Source organism: Zootermopsis nevadensis, unplaced genomic scaffold (genome assembly GCF_977971745.1).
Source record: "Zootermopsis nevadensis isolate Lab colony 2312 unplaced genomic scaffold, Znev_1.0 Znev_ptg000023l, whole genome shotgun sequence".
NCBI classification, from domain to species: domain Eukaryota; kingdom Metazoa; phylum Arthropoda; class Insecta; order Blattodea; family Termopsidae; genus Zootermopsis; species Zootermopsis nevadensis.
The window spans coordinates 6,589,263-6,596,598 of NW_028259155.1; positions in this window are offsets into that span (position 1 = coordinate 6,589,263).

Below are 7,336 nucleotides of genomic sequence, written 5' to 3' on the forward strand. Positions count from 1 at the left end.
ACCAGACTACGCGGAGCAACAACCCAGAAGACATCCATCTTCAGACTCACCGCCGCGAAAACCTCATATCCTACATTTGACAAAACCTATTCATGGGATGCCTCAGCCTTACACCAGCCGATTAAAATGACCACGTGGGCCGTGGCTTTTCGAACACTGGGTTCGTGGGTTCAAATCCACCTCAAGAGACAGATGCAATAGTGTCCTCTGTACAGGTCGCGACGGGCTGTCCTCCCATCCTGCTCTACGTCGAAAAAAAGAGTTGAAAATGTGGCTAAAAACATGTCCAATAAAGCATACGCAGAGAATGGTCTATAACAACGAGTGCTCGGATAAAATTACACTTCACAGCTAAATTGCCGCACACATAACAGAATTTTTTTTAGATAGTTCACCCACAAATAATCACTCTCTAGGTCGAGATTTGAGCCTGAGACCTCCCGAATGTGAAATAACCTAAATAGATACTTAATTAGATACTTGGAAGACCCATTCACCAGCGTAGGCAATTGCCCTTGCGCGGGCCCCAGTCTCGCTTCAATTTATCTCTGTAATAACCTAAATGCCACATAAAAACTGCTGGTGAAAGTAATATTTTATTTTAATTTTCGTAATAGTGTAGAAATACGTGTAGATAACATAAAACATTTATGTGACAAAAATTATATTGAACAGTGTATGTTGACCTCTTCATATGAGAAATCGTCGTTAAAAATCAGACGCTGTGAAGTTTGGAGGTATGTCTACAGTGCTGAGCCTCTTGGGAATTATGGGAATATTCTGACGTGAGATCTCATTGGTAACACCAAGATCTTGCAGGTAGGTATAATGGGAAAGGTGCAATTTATATTTCGTTTGTGAGTTTCTCTAAAAGACCAATTATATAATTATTGATAAATGTGGCGAAACAGCACATTGGAAACAGGAATAATTTCTGTTGTTTGTTCAGAAGTTTGCAATTCTTAATACCATTGTGCTATCTTTACAGAACAAAGATCTGTAATTTTTCACACGGGACAGAATTCTGTACACAGAACATGATCTAGCACCAAATAATACGTGGCAACGAGGTGTATGAATCATCGACTTTACCCATGCGTAAACATGTTATCAATATATTTCAAAAGCCCGTGACGATTTACATAAATTCCAAGAGTTATGTCCGTCTAATCTTCAAAGTTCTTGGTCTTCCGTAAACGTATATTAAACATTTTTATAATTACCTCATATCTAAACATTATTCATTTTACCGGTAATACCATGGCTATGCATGTCGTGATGATTAGGAATATAAAGAAAGTATGTGTTCAAGTAAACAAAAGAGATAAAATGGTTTTTACAATGCATCAAAGTCAAAATAATAATATTTTTTTTTTGCAAGAATACAAATACATAGAACCGTCACAGTTTTTGCGTGATAAAAGTTACGTCACCATAACGTACTCAATTTTTAAGATCTTAAAATATAAGAAATTCAAAATTGGAAGAATTTTCTTTCCATATAAGCGTGTGTGCCATCTTGGTAATTTTCTGACGGAATGAAATGTTTGGCTAAATGAATAAACTTATAATTATGTCATGAGGTCGAAGTTAGATTTTGATTAACCATCAATGATCGAAGTTTGAATCTACTGCTTGGTATTGGATTTGTCGACATCCGGGTGGTTTTTTTGGCGAGGTCCACCAGACAAATATTCTGGAATATCAACCGCTGTTAGTAAGACTTTTTATTTTACACTATCAGCTGGTTATAAGAAGCTAAACTTCGTTTAACTCTGTACTTTGACGGAACTTTTTCAATATTTCGTCCCGCGGAGGTCAAACCAATATTAATTAAATTTATACAAGGGTATGAAGTGGTATTGCTTCACACCGCGGACTAACTTCAAGGGCCAAACTCGTGTACTGAAATCGGCCAATCAGAGAAAAGTAATTTCAGTCTTATGGATGATATTGCTTTCATCATTAGGGCTATGTCTAGTGTATGCTTACTCTTTCAGAATTTATGTATAAATATAATCAGTGTACCTTGATTTAAAGCTAATATTTAAATATATTTTGAAAGCGTTTCCAGTTAAATGACGCCATCTAACACAAATTTAATCAGATTTCCAGGCTCATCTTAAGTGCGTATTTGCAAACAATGTAACAGTGTTTTTGTTGAAGAGTTATTGCGGCGAGATATATCTATATTATTTATTATTTATTTATTTAGTGTTCTATCTGACGACAGGTCCATATGAACAGGATCCTTCCATCCTTTTCTCGGACTGAGACCTGTTCATATACGTTCTTGGCAGATGATCCAGAAGTGGTTTGCCATTGCCTTCTCCTGTGTGTGAATGGAGTAATTGTTGGGATGCCACGGAGAAACCGGGGAAGCCCCCGGAGAAAAACTCCGTTTTGCCTAGACCACGGCCTTGCCCAACACAAGTTATAAATTCGGGCACCGCCGGGAATCGAACCCGAGACCCCAGGATTACAAGGCCAGCGTTCTAACCTAAAGTGACACAGCCCCCCCCCCCCCCCCCCCCCCGAAGGAATCTCTACTTTGGAGTAGTGGTGGGGTTTGTGTGGTCTTATGATCCTGACAGCTATGCCGACGTTAGCGTAGCTACTGGTAGGGTCTCCCATGCCGAAGATGTCAAAGGTGATGACCCAGACGATATTGCTTTAGTGGGGAGAACCGTAGGAGTTCTGAAAGAAGTAATTATAAACCTCAGTAGAGCAGCGAATGAAATGGAACTTAAAATTAATTTGAAAAAAAACTAAACGCATAAAATTAACAGAAAGGCCAACAAATTCAAGAAAGCTTTAAGTGGATGATGACCAGGAATTTGGAAGGGTGAGAGAATTCAAATATTTTTGGATTTATTCTAACAAAATAATAAAATTTGCTACTAAAATAAAACAGGGACTTGTAATGGCAAATCGAGCTAGTTATGACCTGAAGAAACAATAAAGCTCACAACATTTTGGGAGACAAGCAAAATGCACTCTACATACGACACTTTTAAGGATTATACTAACCTATAGAATTTAAAGTTGGCCCCTCACAGGGAAAGATGTAAATATACTCCGAACCTTTGAAAGGAGAATATTAAGAAGAATTTATGGTCCAATTAAGGAAAATGGTATATGGAGATTAAGGTACAATCATGAACTTTATTAATCCTACAGTGGACCAGATATAGTGAAAGTGGCTGGAACACCTTTTTAGAATGCAGGAAGTTAACTCTACATAAACCGGACGGCACTCGATGAGCAGGCAGACTTATTATCAGGTGGCTGGATTCAGTTGAAGAAGATCTGAAGACAATGGGCGTTGGAAATTGGAGATGAAAAGTCACAGGATCGGGACCAATGGAGGGCAATCGTAAAAGAGGCCAAGGTTCATCATGGAGGTTAGCGCCAGTAGAAGAAGAAGAAGAAGAAGAAGAAGAAGGAGGAGGAGGAGGAGGAAAAGAAGAAAAAGAAAAGGAAAGTGACAAACTTGTACATTATTCATTCTTTGCACAAAGTGCATACAGAGAAGATATTATGGGCTGGTCGTGTCTGTCCGCCCTTCCGTCTGGCCAATCGATTCAACTCGAGAACCACTGGACGGATTTGGATAAAATTTAATGTGGAAGTTGTGCTATTATGCACGACCTTAAAGTCGTATTTTTGAATATCTTACGAACGATGGTAAAGAAATGACGGCTGGAGAAAATAGTGAGGTGGGCAAAGAGGCGCTGCGATCTGTTGGCCAAGGTGGGAAGTGTCGAACATGGCGGATTTAATACTTAATATACACGTTGAATAGAACGCATTAGATTTACTGTGATGCGCCATTTTGTGGTGTGCCGTCGTTGACAAATCACGACGTGCCGTGGGTGAAAAAATGTTGCGGAACATCGCTCCAACTCTCTATTCTCTTTTGCTTGCATATGACCATAACAAACCTAATCAGACACGATTGTCTCCGAACTCTCCGCAAATCGTAACCGGTAATTCAAACTATGACGGATTCTAAATACCTCCACAGAACAAGCAAAGATAAGTTAAATTAAAATTCCTTCATACCTTCTCACACCTGAGCGACCGCCGAGGTAAAAACAAATACAGAGTTATGCAACTGTAGTCGACCGAAAAATCGATTATGATCGATTTTAACTGCCAACCACCGCTTGTAGCGAAGGTGAGGCTGTGAGCGGTAGCTAAACCCAGTTCTTTGTTATAGATATTGGCAAAAACTAGGTGTCTAATCGAAGTTAAAATTCTAGGAAACTGATTGCGATTTTATAAGCTATTAAAATAGAATTTGACATCCAAAAGTTAACGAAAGCACTTAAAGTGTATACGGCCAATGTAGGAAGTATGGCCGAGTAGCTATCATACTCAGAATTTACGGCTTGATTACATAAATTATGGCCATTAAGTTACAAACATGAGCCATGTTGTATTTGGTGAGATAAACTGCATGGCAAGGCGTGTTATCAGACGTCACGCAAGTGATAGAACAACTGGGAATAACCCAGAAGACAACCATCTTGAGACTCACCACCGCGTAAACCTCAAACCCTACTGATATTATACAGAGTGAGTCAGAAGTATGTTTACAAACTTCTGTGTGCGTGTTCCTGGATCAAAAACAAGAAAAAATGTTCTTATGAACATGGGGTCCCAAATGTTTCATTTTCGAAATAATAGCTAAAATTAATTTTCATTGTATGTCTTTATTGCCAAGTATAAGGACAGGGATGTTTCTTTATAACAGATGCTGAAAGATTGTTCCTTCATTCTCCACACATGCTCGAGCACGACGTAGACAAGACAGACGAATTCGTTCGTACACTCCAGGGTTTCCTCGAATCATCTGTCATGCATTCTGCACACGTTCCCATAGGTCGTCGTCATTGTTTGTGGGTGTTGCATAAACGACGGACTTCAAGTGACCCCCACAGATAAAAGTCCAATGGAGTCAGGTCCGGTGACCTCGGTGGGCATTCTACTGGGCCACCACGCCCAATCCATCGCTGAGGTTACTGTTTCTTGAGATATCTGACGCGCCGGGAGAAGTTTGCTGGGGGCTCTGTCGTGCATAAACCACATTTGTCTTCTTGTATTCAGTGGTACGTCTTCAAGGAGACGTGGCAAGTGTCTTCTTAAGAACCACCAATATGAAGGTCCTCTTAGACGCGATCGAAGCATGTGTAAACCAATAAGCATGTCGCCAACAATTCCTGCCCAAACGTTAATCGAAATTTTTTGCTGGAAGCTGGATTCATTTTGATATAAAGTCAAATTCATTGAAACTTATTTTTGGCTATTATTTTGAAAATGAAACATTTGCGACCCCATGTTCATAGGAAAATTTCCCCTTATTTTTGATTCTGGAACACGCACACGAAGTTTTTAAACATACTTTTGAATTACTCTGTATAATGTTCCGTCGTCTGTCTCAAAAAAAAAAAAAAAAAAGAGTATATACAAAGAAAACCGAACCTGATGTATACTTATGTAGTAGGTGGTGATAATTTTCACAGGCAATTCTTTAAAAAATCAGTCTTTGATCACAATAATTTCAATTGAAGACTACTAGCGTTGGGAATGAAACCAAGGCGGACATCAGCAAGGAGAACAATGACCCGCACTCATCTTAACGTCGTACCCTTTGACGACGACCATCGTATCATTTCTCTTCTCTTGCCATTGGTTTCCAAACTTTTTGACAATGTTTATAAATCTGGTGCAACCGCGTTTGAATTTAATCCCGCCACTAAATTTTGGAAAAAGTAATAGATAGTTCCTGAGCTCTTATCTTTATAAAATCACTACACATTCAGAAAAATGTGCCCTTGTTTCATTGAAGAATCCTACTGTCGAATTACCGGTGGCGTAATTGAGGTAATATTCATTCAGCTAATTTGACTCTAGTCTACTTATTATTCCCTGCTGACAGTACCGTTACAGAAAATTTATGAAATTTCCTTCTTAATTAACGGACCAAATAAAACAAATAACCTGCCCTTACCTCACGTGACACATAACAAGCCGTTCACAACAGATCGCTAGTTGCTGCACTGGCCAATAAATATTGCCATCACTGTGTGTATTTTGATTTAAACACTTTATTTAAAACTCTATCTAAACATGTTAATGCACGAAATCAGTAAATCTAGACCATTAAAGACATCAGACTGTCAGGTAAAAAACGAATATAATTTACTGAAATTTTATTGTAAATTCTTCAAATGCTGTATCAGTTTACAAACAGCTTAGGTTCTCAAAACACATTGGAGGGCCGGAGATTGTCAGTTACTATACTAAATGTTTCTGTTATGTGCGCTGTATATTACGTAAGAAGCAGTACGTTTTAAGGAGCATGCCTTGTACATACGCACAACGAAATATATACATATGCAATCCATTGTCTTCGTCGAGTCTGCAGAAGAAGTGTGGGACACGGAGGAGAGTTATCATCCCATGTACAAATAAAGGCAATTGTTTTCTGTATTGGAGACCATGGGAACTTAACCGGTGCAGAATCCCATAACATTGAACTTCTCTGCCATACGTCTGCAGTGTAGGAGTGACTGCCAGATTTAATTACTTCCTCCAAACAACTTGTTTATGTTTGCATAATTACTGGGGTCGCAAGATTGACCTATAATTCCGCGCTTTAATCTATAGGATATCATGTCTAAGTAATATCCTGTGTTGATGACAATTCTTCTAATGATCGTCGTGATATTGAATTGTTATCTAAAGTTTAATCTGCATGCGTTGTTACGAAATGATAAAAGTAATTAGTCATTGTCTTTCCAAAGTTCATGAAATAAGCTTCTTTCCAAGAACTTATGCCACGTACACGATCTGATAGTTTAATCGTTTGATTGAGTGTAAGAAGATAACTGCACGCGTTGTAGTGTAATCTCATGACTTACGTGAGTCCCTGTGTTTTTCGAAAGGACCTGATGTGGTACGTTTCATAAATGAGGCATAAATAAGTTTGAGAGCACTGGCCTACTATCATTTGAAGGGACTAGTAGCTAGCACATAGCCACGGTGGTCTAGCGGTTAGAACGCTGGCCTTGTAATCCTGGGGTCTCGGGTTCGATTCCCGGCGGTGCCCGAAATTATAACTTGTGTTGGGCAAGGCCGTGGTCTAGGCAACACGGAGTTTTCCTCCGGGGGCTTCCCCGGTTTCTCCGTGGCATCCCAACAATTACTCCATTTACACACAGAAGAAAGCAATGGCAAACCACTTCTGGATCATCTGCCAAGAACGTATATAAACAGGTCCCAGTCCGAGAAAAGGATGGAAGGATCCTGTTCATATGGACCCGTCGTC